Source organism: Cygnus atratus, chromosome 5 (genome assembly GCF_013377495.2).
Source record: "Cygnus atratus isolate AKBS03 ecotype Queensland, Australia chromosome 5, CAtr_DNAZoo_HiC_assembly, whole genome shotgun sequence".
NCBI classification, from domain to species: domain Eukaryota; kingdom Metazoa; phylum Chordata; class Aves; order Anseriformes; family Anatidae; genus Cygnus; species Cygnus atratus.
This window is the reverse complement of record NC_066366.1, coordinates 28,829,342-28,845,316: the sequence shown is the minus strand read 5'-3', so window position 1 is coordinate 28,845,316 and position 15,975 is coordinate 28,829,342. Positions and strand designations below refer to the sequence as shown.

At 44.1% G+C, this 15,975-nt stretch overlaps 1 protein-coding gene across 7 annotated transcripts in view; it reads right to left on the bottom strand.

The window, feature by feature from the left end:
- The window catches only part of SUSD6 (sushi domain containing 6), a 78,056-nt gene that overhangs the window by 57,544 nt on the left and 4,537 nt on the right, over positions 1 to 15,975 (bottom strand). For 3 of the 7 annotated variants that reach the window (XM_035539081.2, XM_035539092.2, XM_035539084.2), the window contains exon 2: positions 14,325 to 14,411. The gene's annotated coding sequence lies outside the window, so the exon portion shown is untranslated. Of the gene's footprint in view, positions 1 to 2,282; positions 2,460 to 7,222; positions 7,362 to 14,324; positions 14,412 to 15,975 lie in introns of all 7 variants that reach the window. The other 4 variants (XM_035539082.2, XM_035539086.2, XM_035539085.2 and 1 more) reach the window with 3 other exon arrangements.

The window sequence follows — 15,975 nt, the reverse complement described above, 5'->3', positions numbered from 1 at the left end:
GAGAGAACCAGCCATGTGAGGGCCTTGTCATTTCAGAGCACGATGATGCTCGATCCCCACTGCACATTCCTGAGAGTGCACAGTCCACTTGCAAACCAATCATCAAAAGCTGACTACACACGTTAGGTCTATCCCTTGGCTTGCTCTCCTCACCTACAAGTAGCCAGCAGACATTATGCAAGCCTGTTGTTTGACTAGAATAGAGTTGGAGAAGATTTCCCCATAAATAACAAATGGGGGCAAAAAAATTGGGAGCTTCCACAGGTCTAGCAGGTCTGTTTTCCTATGTTTCCACACACTTACTTAGAGCAGCATCTCCTTTGCCTTACACAGACCACATTTATTATAAGATAAACTGGCTGTCAAATATAAAAAGAAAAGGTTACATGGCATTTTAGTTGCAGGATCGTTTCATGCTGTGCATAAAAGCCCCCCAGTCTCTCACCCTGCTTCCTCCTCTTCTGCATGCACCTCCCTCATCCCCCACCCAAGGAAAGCCTCTTGGCTGAAATGTCATATCCTATCCCATTCTCTTTAACACATGCTTTTTAATCTTTTTGACACATTACAGATAATTATTCTGCCTTGCTGTGAAAGTATGTGCAACAGGACAGATGCACACTGGAAGCTCAGGGCACACACCAAAAGGATAAACCTTTGCTTCAGACAGGTATGTCAGTAGGATAACAAAACCTTCTCAAGCACTTCTTGCCTCATTAGCATTTGCAGTGCAATGGCAGGCACAAGTCTGAGACTACAAATCGGACCACACAGTGCTAGGTGCTGGATAAACCCAGAACAAAAAAAAGACACTGAGCTGCCATCACAGAGAGAAACCACTTGGTTAATCCGAGCCACAAGTGGTTCCCTGTGATCCTACTCTCAACAGCAGTTTCTTAGAATTTAACCCCTGGAGAAATCTAGAGCTATTTGGTCTACTGCAAACGTGCAGAAAGATCTGAGCCACGCCTGTTCTTAATACTCTCTTTGTTCATTACAGTGAATTCAGAGGATTGAGAAGGAAATTAAAAGGTCACTCAGATAGGTGAGCTATTTCTGTCTCAGAACATGCCAATAACTTGGCTCAGATGCAAGATTCAGAGAGCACGACTGCTTGGAAACAGGCTTCCTCAAATTCTTATCAGTAAACATTCAACTCTCTTTTTATTTTTACAGCTACAGTCACTGACATCAGATTGATTCTTGTTAATTTATAAAACCAGATTTATTTCAGGGGTGAAGATTAGGACTGCATGTTCATTACTTTCTTTGCCATTGGCTCTCCCTTTCTGGTTCCCAGCTCTTTCCCCTCATCTTCAAGCCTTAAGACAGCCTCTCCTCTGCTTTCCTTTCTCTTTTGTTTCTTACGATTACTACCACACCCCCTTACCCTCTCTGCACACACTCCAATTCACGCTTCACACACAAGCAAACCTTCCCTCTCCCCCAGTTCCTTGTGCTACTTCCTCAGCTGAACTCATTAGCAAGGTCTCCAGGACTTCCCATGACTGGAAAATCGCCCCTGGGCATATTGGAATGAGTTTGTAAGGTTTTGAGGGCAGTTACTTTGTGCATTTTGCAGAGGTGCCGTGCGGCTGCAGCATTTGCAATTGAGAGACACGTGCATGTGTAGCTCCCCCTCAGCGAGGGCTGAGCTGCGCTCTCGATTCTCAGAGTGGAGGTGTGCTGCATACTGGTAACAGAGGCTACACTCCTCCACCTGAGGGGTTATCACCACCCCACAGGTATCTGCCAGAGGTTTCCCTAAACAACCACAACTTGGAGCACAGGAACCTCCTGCTTCAGGGAAAAAGGAGCAAACCTGCTCCTCTCTAATGCCAGATGTACTTTCACAGAGCCTGATGCTTCCCCTCGTGCCATGGCATTTATTTTTTTTTTTTTTAGCTGTTCCCCAATTTAGTTATGCCTCCTTAAGAGGAAGAACCTATGCACAATCCTACACCCTCACCCTTGGCTGAGATCAAGAACTGCTACCGAAAATACCTTTCAAGGCTTGATACCAAGCCAAAGCACGGCTGCAGCATGGACAATAGGCTACTGCAACAGCAGTGGCAAGTATAACACTCAGAGCAGTAGGACAGAAACCAAGTTCACTACTAAACATCTCCAGTCATTCTGAACGTGAATCTTGTCCCTCAGTTTAAGCTTTTTTTGAGAGGTTGTACGTTTTGGCAGCAGCACCTTGAAGAACTTTGTACTACAGAGGAAAACATTAAGAGATCTCTCTTTGATATTTTAACGTTTATCTGGCCTCTACTTACATTCCACCACTCCCAGCACGGCTGTTCCTCTCCTGATTAAGGACAGAGACGAAATAGCTGCCTCCAATAGCTGCCTCCTTGCGTTTTTGTAACTGGCCCCAGTGGAGTTCGCAGGATCCTGCTCCTGCTCCCAAACACGGCTATCAGCAGGTCTCGCTCCTGTGGTTTTCTCTTCTACTGAGGAAAGCATTAAAATTTTAGCGCAATCTATTGTAACTAAATCACTCTACCATTAATCCCGATGTCCCCAGATGCACTCTTCCTCCTGACAAACAGATCCCTAGGGTTTGGGCTCCTACACAAGCAGATATTTAACACAGCATGGCCCATGGCCTGGCTCTGCCCAGAGGCCTGACCAGGCTTGGGGCTATCCGCAAGCTGCACCATTTTGCACCTGAAGCTGCCTGCAAGAGCACCTTGCCTCAATGAATGTAGCTACTACTAGGCCTCAAATGCTAAGAAGCACAGCACAAAAGGATCGTCGGGGAGCCCCTATCGTAGGTGTATTACAGCCCGAAGAGAAGCCAGCCAGCCCCAAAGCAGCCCGAAGCTGTTCCCTCAGAAAGGACTACCATTTTCTGAGCACAGAGGGGAAGGACAGTTCCATACCACATCTTCCCGCAGAACATGATCTGGGGCAAACCCCTCGGGCCCAGAGCCAACCATCTACCTTCCTCAGTTTCCTTCACCAGGACAGAAAGAATCCCTCCTCTAGAGGTCCATGCTTCCCCCCTAGGGGGAACCAACCCACACCACTGCCTTCCACAGTAAAGCAACAGACAAGCATGTCAGTAGGCTGGGCAGAAAAACCATGCTAGTGCCTTTTCTGTGCACTGTATCAGCTGGTGAGAACAAATACCGCTCTCTACACACACACACTGAACTGTTCCAGTCTTTTATATATGGAGAAAGTTGGTATCCACATTCCCTCAAAAAAGGAGAACCAAAACTATTTAATATTTCTATTTTGCCTTAAGCATTCCCATCAACATACATCTCACTAACCTAGGGGAGAACTTTCCTGTTAAACCACAGCAGCTTCTTTGATAGTAACAGCAAACCCTCCTCCACATTACAGAAATCTAAAAAAAGAAAAAAAAATCTACCATCATATTCTGTTTGACACCCTTCTTAGTAAATACATCAATCCTGACACACACTTATCTTTACATGCAGAAGACTAGCAAGTGACATCCCCTGAAAGGGGAAAAGAAAAATTTTGACCAAGGCTAGATTTACAGGAAAAGGGGAAGAATGGTCTTTATCTATGCCCGGTTGAGATGCCATCTGCTCACAACCCTGCCTGTTCCAGCCGTGCACACACGTCAGCAAACCTTTGACACTGCCTTCGGGGTGGAGAAAGGTGCCTCTTCCCACCCAAACCTCCCCAGGAACGCACGAGATACGATTTCTGAAGGGCTGAGTCACTCTCCCCAGCAAGGACCAAAGTCTCGCTTGTGTTGTGTCAACTGCTTTAAACAAACAGGAACCCCACGCAAACAAAGACACCAGGAACAACTCCTCACGGCTGCACTCTTCCAATCCCTGCACGCCAGAGCGGGGGACGCTGCGGTCTGCTTGGCACTCCCAGATGTTTGTCTGCTGCGGCACATCACCACATGCCCTTACCCTCCCTTACTAAAGTGGAACAGTACTGACAGGTACAAACAATTATATCAGTAGGGAAAATGTAAAAAACAACCACACATGGAAAAATATCCCCAGTTTCTCACTGAAACAACAGTGTTCTGGTATACAAAGTGAGGCAGATTTGCACAGAAACTGCATTCACAAGCAAAACCAAGCTAAAATAAGCCACCACAAGGAAGGTGGGGTGGAACATTGTTTTATACTGAAGAACAAAGTTCAGAGGCCATAAGTAGCAGGAAAACAGAAGGAGAAACTATTCAACTGAGCACACTGAACCAGAGTTTCAGGGTCAGTCACCATCTATACACACACACTTCAGTTCCACAGCTCAAGCAACATTTTATGTATGTTCCCCCATGCCCTTTATTTTTCAATGCCCATTTAGAAATTCAGAGCAATAACCTGATACGCTGGAGCTGTGCTATTACAGCCCACTGCAGACAGGATAGAAAGAAAACACAGAGAATTTGTGTAACAAAGCAAAACAGAGCAAGAGAGGAACATCTGCTACGTTTACCAAGAGCACCATATGGTCTGTATCTGAGGTACAGAGAATGAGTTCATTCATATTTAAAAGCAAAAGTAATAGGTCACTCCTTCCAAGATAAGAGGGAAAATGCCTATTTCCCAACTCCACTCCTCCAGCCCTATCATCCCCAAACCAGATTTCCAAACCAGATATGGCTTTCTGAAGAACTGGTGCTGCCAGTGCTCTGGCCTGGACAGTCAAGCTCAGAGCACTTCATTACAAGACGCCAGACTGAGGAGAGTGAGAATGCCCCTTTAGCAGTTTTGTTCAGCCTTAACACAGCCTGCTTTATCCACAGCCCAGTCAGAGCTGCAGTGCTGAATGACTAAATTTTGTCACTAGATTACAGCAATGCTCTGGAGCTATGATGCGTTTGGCAGTAGAGTCGATGGTTGGCACAGTAAATCTTAACTGCTATCCTGGAGCCATCTCTAACTCCTGAAAGCTCTGCCCTTAATCGCAAATACAGGTGGCTCAGATCTAAACACCCAAGAAACATCCTTCTTCAACAAACATGGCAGCATTGCTTTCTAATGTCCTGCCAAACACAGGTGCAACAGCTGAGAAGGTTTCTACTCCAGCAGTGCTACCCCACAGGGGTCTGCCACACCGCAAAGTTGTAATACAAGACACAGAAGTCAAGCAGGACAATCTCAATACATCCTCATCATCTCTTTAAAGAACACGTCAGTTTTAGTTTTCTTCTATTTGATCACCTGTTGGTAGGTATCACTTGGCTGTGAAAGTCCTCTGCAAGTAGGTAAGACCCCTGGTACTAATAGTCCCTCAAGAGCTGTCAAGATAGAGCACACATGTTAATTCATTTTTTGTAAGAGTCCCTTTTTCCCAATAAGGCCTTGCCATATTTGCTGGCTCTTTATTCTTCCCAAAACTTGACTCTGCACTTGCTCTCTGAAATTCAAGTATTCGCTTTGTCAATTGAGTTTTCATTGCAAGAAACGGATGGCAAAAAAGGATTAGAAGGATTTTGCAGCAGTGCTGAGCAGCCTAAGCCACAAAGAATGGTGTATAAAAGCCTGCTCTGACAACCAAGTGCCAGGAGTAAATAAAATGGAAAATGACAGGCCAGATTAGCAAGTGCCAGCGTTAGCTCCCAGATCCACCCAGGTCACAACATGTCCCAGTCTCCTCTCTCCGTCCCTTTAAAGCACTCCAGTCTGAGTCCTGGTACACAGCTGCCCTGACTTACACATCTTGCTGTGTATTTGGCTCTCTGACCATGGAAGAGAACTTGGCAAGAAACCCAGGGATGAACATTCGTACAAAAAGAGCAACCCACAAGTGTCTTCAGCAGAGCCAAGCATTTGCTCAGAGGTACTCCCATGTTCTTGGTGTGTAGCTCTCATATGGACTTCAAGTCCCCTGCCAAGCAGCAAGACAAAAAAAGCAGTGCAGCAGAGATGAGACATGGACAGCAACTGTGTCTGGTTAACAGCCTCACTGCCAGGAAGTGCAGGAGGAAACCGAGATCCAGTATCTGAATTTTACCTATTGCCAAGTATTTACTTAGAGGTGGGTATCAGACTCATCTAAGGATCAGGAACTCCAACATTATGCTTATAAAGCCCTGTTTTGATGACACTGTTATAGCATTAAGTGTTGTTTTTTCCCATGCTTCCCTCCCATGTATTTTCTTTACTGGTGATCCCGTTGGAAAAGGACACACATTACACTGGAAAGCAGCACAAGCGGTGTACTCCTGTGATATGCAGCCTACAGGATGTAGCTAGGGAAGCTGAAAGCAGACTTCTGACTTCAAGGCCTTCTGCAACTCAGGAAGCCTGTGTCGCACACAGCTTAAATTATCCCTGTATAAGATTTGCTATGCCATCAGAAGTCACCCACAATCAATTTCTAGCAAGATCCATACTCTAGATTTTTTCCCATGTGAAATGGAAAACCTACTGCCAGCAAAACCATCACAGAATTAAATGCATTTCCAGACTGGGAGGGGGAAGCAAGGGGGTGTAGGAGGGAGATGGAAATCAATAGTCTTGGAAATCACAAAGACTAGCACAGCTTTAAGCAAGTCAAAAGCCACTGGGAGAGATCAAATACAGACTTCCATAACAAACACTTTTATAGTCTCTTTTCTGTCTGGTATCATTAACTCTGCTTGTGGCTAACTGTGATAAAAGCCACAGCAGCCTAGCTACTCTTTTCAGAAAAGGAGGATTTTGTGGAGACAAAATCTAGGGCTTTGGGGTTTTTCTGTTTGTTTTTTTCTGTGTGGAACTGGGGATATCTTATGTATTACCTGAATCTATGGGTGCACGTGGTGTTCACACCACACTCTCGTGCAAGCAGCAGTGGAAACCTGAGAACAAAGGAGGGTCAGAGCAGACCAGCAGCTGTGTGGGTGACCCCACCACGTGCACACAGGACTGCAGGAAGTGGCAGTGGTCAAAATGAGCATGCACGTGGCACCTGCCCTCTGCAAAGGGTAAAGGAGACAGAGAGAGAGGCTGGTATTTCACAGGGCAGAATTCTTTCGCATTTTCTTTTCCCAAGCCTGCTTTCTCAGCTCTGCAGTCCCAACGTTAAACTTCATTAACAAAAAGAGGCATAATTATTTCCCGCTTAAAAGCGGTTAAGCTTTGCCTCAGAAAGTCTCACTTTGATCCTCTTATTTGTCATCCATACAGTAATTAAAGTGTTTTTCTTCCCTCTCCCCATAAATTAAAAGGAGCTTCAGGTGTTAGAGATGCCCTCAAGCTGCTTGGCCACGGTCTGAACTCACCTGACTCCTGATTGCTCATCACATCATGCAGAGCAGAGAAGAAAAACAAACACAGTCAAAGCCTTCAACCCTGGGAAAAGCACGTTCATTCTGCAGGATACCAAAATGGTTGTATCTGTGTCAGTGGGCATATTAACATCTGAAAGGAGAAAGTAGCATTTCACCCTCCAAACTCTCACCGTCTTACATGAACAGGTGTAAAGCAATTTTTCAGACAAAGGTAGGATTTCCCAGTTGATCAAGTATACTTAATAGTCACTGTCCACTAGGCATTCAGAAATCTCAGAGCAACAGGATTTCTGTTTCCTGAACACTAATTGAGCTTTCCTGCCAAATGAAGTCTGGAAAGGAGGAAGCCATTCTGTTTGATGCAAAAGCAGATGAGGTCTAGCTTAGTGCTACTATGAGAAGAGGTACTCAAATCCATCTTTTCCCAGACCAAGCACAACTACACCCTCAAATTCAGTCAACAAAACTACAAAAGAAAAAAAAAGGGCAAAGTATCCTGGCTTCTTGTTCAAGAGATTCACACAAATCTTACTCTGTGGTATAGCTGTCCCATGCATGCTTGTATCCTAGATACATTCAGTGGCTTATTTAACAGCTGCTATAGCAAAACGTGCATCTCCAGTCTGCAACACCACCAAAAGCAGAGTCAGGCTGTCCAGAGCACATCACTAGCTCAGTGGCAGCACTGGGGACCCCACTCTGCTTCTTCCTACCTTAATATTTTCCAGCTGAGAAGAGCATTTCCACATTAAGACCTAGTTTTCCTTTCCAGGCCAGGTAGCAGCCCCATATTCCTGAGTTTGGCACTTACCTGAGACCGAATGACGAGATGAACAAAGACTTGTGCCCTGTTACAGTGATGCCCACATCTGCCACCCCTCCCTGCACACACATGGTGCACAAACTCCCGTCCTCCCGTGCACGAACGGGGTCGCAGGCTCCCCAGGCACGACCTGGAACACCAGGGGTGGCTGGCACAGCCCTTCGCAAGCAGCTGGGAGCTTGGCAGCCTTACAGCCACACGCTGCAAAAACCACAAGATAATGAAGTCGCACACCGCAGTAAAAGGCACGCAGCAGCCACACATTACACTGGAAATTGACGTTAATTGTGGAAGTAAATCCACATACAATTTTTATGCAATGGGTTCTAGCTTCTGTATTTTAGCCCTTCTTATTCCAGAAGGCATCAGAGAAGTTCATCCCGGGTTACAGAGGGCTACCTATAAATAACACAGCCAAGCTATCCAAGGGTAAGCCTCACCCCAGCAACATCTTCTCCACAGCAATATCAGAGAAAAAGAACAGGTTTAACCTTTTAAAATCAGTAAGCTAAAGTGGATTGAATTACTTAAAATATCTTTTGCAAAGCACACACTAAAGAGAAAAACCTATGGACAAATAATACCCCTAAATCCTTGGGTTTACCACTGAAAGCATGAGACTGCAGGGGTGTTTGAAAACATCATCTTTGTATGTATGGAAATGCTTCATCTATCCTAACAGATTTATGTACTATAATACTTGTTTTCATCTGACGATGAAGAGGGGAAGACAGGAAGGGAAAAAGTTTGTCTTTCTGGGCAAACATCTGGGCAAAGATATTTTTATATTATACAGGACAAGAACTTAAGAAACTTTTATTCACATAGAAGAAACAGACTAGTTATAATTAGTTACATTTTTCTATGCTCTTTTTTCCCTCCCTTCCTCCACAGCATGCTACTTGCCTTTAATTGTCATTTGTGTCCCCGTCTGAGAGCACTGCCTAGCACACTATAGAGTACATCTCAATTACAGACAGACACAGAGCTAAGGAAATTGATCTACTGTGAAAAAATTCATGCAATCAATGAGCTCACCCAGCTCGTTGCTCCATTTCCTGCAGATGCCAGAGGCTTTGACTGGCAGGAAGCACGCAGAGAAGCCCAGGCAACAGCCACACAACATGCATGGCACTGTGCAAAGCCTGCATTAATGCTGCCTGTACTAATCACCTTTCCTAACCTCCCTTGTTTGTTTCCTTAAAGGCTAATAGAGCCTCCTGAGCTGTCTGTTTTCATAAGCACTGTAACTTAAATACCCTTCTCAGCATCCGATTCCTGGGTGGCAGGCTCAGCACCACATACTGCTGAGCACACTCACCAAGGGACTCCATGTACTCTATTTCCAATATTCTTATTTTATTTCTCTTCTCTGAAAAGGAGAGAGCATTTCCACAGCAGTCTTTCACGCATCACATACAGACTGTAACAATCGCCTTCAGGGTGCAGGTCTGAAATAACACTACTGAATTCATGGGCTCATCTCAGCATAACTAATGAGTTAAGCCAGCTTCAAAAGGCCTGCTTAAATTATCTTATCAGCTCCTCCTTAGCCTCACCCTTCTCCAAAAAGTTGCCTCTACTTGAAAAACGGGCTGCCTGCTACACTTACAGCAAATTCTACTACCATCACGTACAACAATTTTGGCTCTGTATCCAAAAAGGACACAGAAGGAATGCTAAGGTGATCATGAGTCCTAGAGAAAAAAAATCTAGATAGAACTTATTGATTTTTACATTTAATATTGTTCTTCATGTCTTGAACAACAAAAGAAGAAACTCTGCACTCCTTACTGCATCCATTCTATAAAATCTCCCACCTGTGGGCGTTATATGAACTGAGCGCCTAGCATGAAGTTCTAAAAGTGAAGAAAGTGGTGATGCTTTGAACTTTTCTGAGGTGCTAGACAGCACCTACGTCTACACCCACATAGAATGCAGGATATGTGCTTGTCCTTGTTAAGGTGCTGTATTTCCTAAGCCAAATAATATCTCACAATAGCTTCAAGTACCACTTTACATAGAAAGGTGGTGCAAAATTCCTCTATGTACTTGGAGCCTGTTAAACACTTGCAATAAAAAAAACACAACAATGTACACTTGAGACAGCAGGAACCTGTTATGCCACAGTCAAATGCACATTGGAGGAGGACTGCTACATACCAGCTTGCTTTAGCAAATATGGTTCCTTGTCACTAAGTACCTCAGAGAAATCATGTCTTAAATTCAGTAAGGCTTGTCTGGAATAACACTTAGAGAGGCTGCAGCAAATGCACAATTCTGCAAAAAGCAGCATTTCTGATTCAAATCCTCCTCTTCAGTCAGCACCTACCAATGCACTAGCACCCTGCTGGAGATGGCAGAGAAGAATGGGCACAGGTATGCAGATCAAGCCAGGCAACAGAGAGGGACTTACAAGAGGCAGCACACATCCAGGCATCATCTTCGCATCCAGGTTGAGAGAATCCAGAAGCACGAGTGCCAACTGTTTAACGTTCAGTGGCTCAAATGCTTCAATTTCTTCCAACTTCAGAGTTCAGTCCCTTTCAAAAGTCTTGTGTGCATACACATCTCCTTTCCCATCTGCCTGTTCTACCTCACACATTATACAAGGCAGCCTCGTTTTAGTTCAAAAGAACCCAAGTTTTTCTGAACAATCTAACAAACACCTCCTGCAAATCATCCATATAAAAAAAAGAGGCAATGACAGATTTCAACCTACACTGCAACAGACCTATCTTCGGGTGACATACCTCTCAAACAGGAGATTTACTACAACAGGTTTCTGTAACAAGCTGTTTTTCAGATAAATATTTCACATCGATGACTTCCTCCCAGACTCTCACTGCCATAAAACTGCTGCTCTACCAACACCGAGGTGAGTTTCTGCTCCCAAAACCCCTCTATATAAGTTACACATCAATAACTATGATGCCCATTAGCAAACAGCTGTCTTTTCTTGCTACTTTTATGACAGATTTGCTGAACCAGAGAAGTCTGCTTTTTATCATGCTGCAGAGCCCTTCCTGTTGGAAAAAAGAGAGGATTCGGACAAGTGAATGGCAGACCAACCATACTGCTGATTTCTTTGAACAGACACAGCAAGGACATGGGTGACACCCATTCCCCCAAGTACCTTTATGTGAAGGACCCCTCTTTGTAAAGGAGAAACAAGTCAAGCTATACAACTCACATGAACCCAGGTTGCCTCACCACAGCTCATTTTAGGGAGCATACAAATGAGGAGCATGATTCCCCACCCAACTCGGAGGGGAAATACCACCCTCAGGTCGTGCTGAGTCCCACCTCCCACCCAGAGGTGAGGTGAGACACGTATCACCACCCAGCTTGACCCTCGATGTGTTAGTTAATAGCTAAACTATGCTAATTAAAAGCTCTAGCTTCCCAGTAAGGGATAAATACGGATGAAAAATTAAAACCAAGAAGAGTCTATAGGTATATATGGAGAGATGGTGTGCACCAGCCCACAGCAGAGCAGACAGCACTGATACACATACCTGGGCATTAGGCTTTCCATGTCCCACACTGATAGAGCAGACACGGGGGAAACAGACATGTAAGTGCAGGCTAGAGAACATGCGAGGCCTTATGGGAAACTCTGAATAGGGTCTGTTCAGAAATGCCTTCTGCAATCTCCCTTCTGTTCTCACTTCACAGGGTAAAAATAACAGGAAAGAGGAATCCTGTCTTCTGTACTGCAACCTCAAGTTCTTTCTCTCTCACACACCTCCACCCCATTTCAGGATGACTGTTTCGTATCATACAAGACGAACATTACATTGAGAAGTGATAGAAGATTAATAACTGTAAGCACAGGGCTCTCATTCCCAGGAAACGCCCTGCAAAGGCCAACTGAGTGTAAAGAAAAGAAGATAAAGCCCAGCCACACATATGCATCAGAAGGTCAACAGAATCGAACATAGAAAAATTCCTCTTTGGAAGTGCTCATAAACCTCTTCCTGCAGCTAATGCTTCCATGCAAGTTCACTTCAGGGAGCCACACTGGTCTCCTCACCTGTGTACAGTCACTAGCAAAAAGTAAGTTTTTTTTGGCTCTGGACTCCCAGCCCCAAACAGTTTAAATCAGTCTCCTCAGATAGGCCCCATCAGAAGATGCCTCTCTCCTCCCCAGTACTCTTTCACATGCTTTGAGTTCAGCTTACCTAGACTTCATCTGCATAGACCAAAAACATGCAGTTTGAAAAGACAGATTCATCACTTCATGCCTTTTCAACTCTGCATTTAAGAAAAAAGCTCCATCAAAACAAAACACTGGGCTGATACACATCTGCTAGCTGAGCGGATGCACTCGGTTTCTGTCTTCCAGGGAAGCTCTTTAGTCTGTCTAAATCCCTCCTGTCCCACTATTCAATACTGACACTAAAGAGGGTCTCAAAACACCCTGCAGGGAGAACAGTCCCTAGTGAAAGACAGCAAACCCCCTTACAAGTTCACCAGAAGGCCAGCTCAGCCGGACTCAGGACAGATTATCCACTGAGGATTGTCACCAACTATCCCCAGAGAACCCGCTATCACAAACCAAGCAGCTGTGCTAGGAGACTTGCTTTTGGAAGCACAAAGATGATCTTCCCCTCAGCTTTGTACTGCTGAGAAAAGGCTAAAGAGGCTAACTGGGTAGACTTCAACCCTTCCTTTCTTGACCTGCAAGCTATTTTCCTAACACCTTTGTCTGACCTTCCACACCAGCCCTATCCAGTGTCTTCACTACAACCTCCTGCCCATAGCCACAAACAGAAGTTGGTGAAAAGGCATGGTTTTTAGTAAACTATTTTTCTGTTAAATTAAATGCAGTCATATTTCACTATATGCCTGGCATATAAGTTCTTCTCTCTACTGCTATGCAGGTAATCTTTAGACTGGGAGAAGATCATTGTCATAAACATAAATACATAAACATAAAATACATAATAAGTAAAATAAAACAATATATAGCTTGCATATACATTCCTCCTAGAAAAACTTAGAGGCCTTTGGAGTCATGATCAAAAGTTAGTCTCTTTAAGGGTATTTAAAAACATTTGAGAAACAATACCTGTTTGCTCTTGCCAAGGAAGGAGAAAAGAGACAAAAGGAAAAACGCCTTCTAAGTTTCACCTACGTGCCTACTTACATTTCTTCAGTCGCATGTTCCAACATGTAACAAAGGATGCCGCTACGTTCAAGCCCAATATATCTTTCATCAACAAAAAGCTATTTTCTCACACAACAACATGAAAAATAAACACACGCATCCACCAAGATGTGTCTTTAAGCGAAGTGTACAAGTACCTCTCGGGAGCATCCAGAAAATCTCTAAAGATTTCAGTGAGCACTCCTAGCGAGACCCCTCAAAACTCACGTTAAGCCTTTGCACTCAGGGTAGCTGTTGCAGGAAACAAGGACAACAGGCCAGCACAGCAAGAGGTAGCCAAGGAACTTATGCCTCATCACTGCTAGCAGGATCTGGGGGAAGAGGGAGGAACGGGAGGAATTATCCCTATTCTTATTAGCATCAGGACAAAGGCTCGCATTAGTTCCGTCAGCACTAGGACTCTCCTAGAGTACTGAATAATAACCTTGTTGAGAGCATTAGAGGGATTTACTCCCCCCTGCTCAATATACATCCCTTCTCTTAAAAAAAAGTCCAAAGGGTAAGGTCCAAAGAACAGCTTGACGTTTAGTACTTTGAAAGACATATCCAGGTAGTTTCTTGCCACTGATTCACAAAAAAAAAAAAAAAAAAAAAAAAAACACACACAAGATCCTTCAGCGATAGCTTTTCAACAATAGCATTTGGAAGCAGGCACACACACACAAAAAAAATATTTTTTGTTCTATGGAAAAGATCAGATAGTACAGGTGGCTTATCACGCAAGGTTAACTCTAGAAGACAAAGGAGGTCAACAGCTTCTAGAACAAAGCCAAGGAGTGGTAAGGGGTAAAGAACACCAGGAAAAAAACATCTTGTGATAGTTGTGATAGCCAAACAGCATAAAAAACAGGTTACAGAGGTATCAGAAAAAAGGCTGAGGCATGGCTAGGCTATAAAGGAGTCAGTTCCTAATAAGGCATTTCAGAACACTAGATTTCGAAACAGGAACTAATGCTAGCAGCACACAGATGTCTTGTCACAGTAGAAGAATATGGAAGGCAGCACAGCGTGACTTTAGGGAAAAGTCACCGGCATTTGGACAAAAGTTTAAAAAGCAAAGGGGAAAAAAAAAGTAAGCACATTAACTTTCATCTTACCTGGTGTTGACACAAGCTGGCATCCAACAGTTGTCAAGTCAGTATGAGAAAAGTGATGATTCCGTGATGATAGGTTGATTCGCACACCTAGGAATGCACAAAAAAGTAAGTATCAGCTATGAATATATATATATCAGGGATAAGAAGGGTCCTCTCACATAAAAGAGTCACAAAGCTGTGGGTAGAAGCAGTTCTATTATGTTTTTAGGACACAGGCACGCAGATATGCTCGATTCAGGCATTACCCACAAAATTCTTATCTGGGTTTGAGATTTACGGCACAAGTTATACACAAAGAACGTTCAACACCACCCTCACACAACCCATTTAAAAACCTCAAGAGGGGAATGGATCACAGTTTCAAGCACAGCAGAGAGTTACTGAAAGAAGTTTTTCAGCAGTATCCAAGCTTCATGAATTTTTTTTGATGGGACTGAAACTTCTGAGAAAAGTTACCCAAAATACACAAACTAGAATTGCATCAAGTCCAGCTATCAGATACACACACATACTTCTACAAAGGAAAAAAAAATAGTGACCACAAATTGCACGTACTTCCCAAACAAGCATAGGAGAAAGGATATTTACTTCTGTGGAACCAGAAAAACACAGGTGTAACTTACAGTGTCTTATCCCCCCACCCTTTTATTTCAGGATTAATACTAACATTTCAAAGAGGTGAAAAGAAAAGGCGGTTATTAATAAGGTGACCAGGAAACTTTCTCTGCTTTGGAAAGCACAGCATCTGACGGTGAACTGGGCAAGCTGAGTGTCCAAAAGCGAAAGTAAAAGCTCTGCAGCTGGAAGAAGCAATTTCTGTCTCACCTGCTTAAAGATCTTGTTTGTTAAACGTCCCATTATTTAATGAAACGTGACATTATTTAAATGTCAACTTAGTGAGTTTCAGAAGCATGCAAGTCCTGCAGCAAACCACAAGCTGACTGGAGCTGGTCCCACAGCTAATGAAATTAAAAGCAAGCCTAGCAAGCTCCTCTTTGTGTCTCTCACTCAAGTTATCATAAGCTTACCAAAACACACAACCCCTGATCATACAACCCAGCTCCCCTTACCCACGAAAAAGAACACATCTCTATTAGTAGAGTTGTACGGTTTTACAGCCTTTGCTCTCAAATTTCCAGCATCTTTTTATTGCACATCACAGAAGCAGCTTGCAGCATTTCAGGATCACACAGCTTTTTGCAATGATGCTGAAGTTTTATAAGGACATACCGTTATATTTTAATTACAGGAAAAGCAGGAGCCTTCACCTCCTGAAGCAAGCAGGATGCCCCTTCTACACTTTCAAAAGGAGCGAGGAGCCTTGGAGAGGAGCTGGGTTCAAAGCGTGGTCCCCCCACGTGCAGCCACCGGGCCATCAGTGGCACATGCAGCAGCAGGTGTGCACGTGAAGGTTTTACACCCCCGGAGTGAAGGTTTTATACCCTCAGAGTGATGCTCTGGACTTTCTGCACTTCTCTTTTTTAAGCAGAGACGTCAGTCGCCCTCGCAGGCCAGTGTCGCGGTACAAAAGGGGTTCTCCTCAGGCCACGTACCGACACTGAGGGAAAACCTATACAGGCTATTTTTGCAGCAGTTTCTGCCTCAGCTTTCAAGTATGATGTACCCACACGCTGCACAGGATAAATTACTG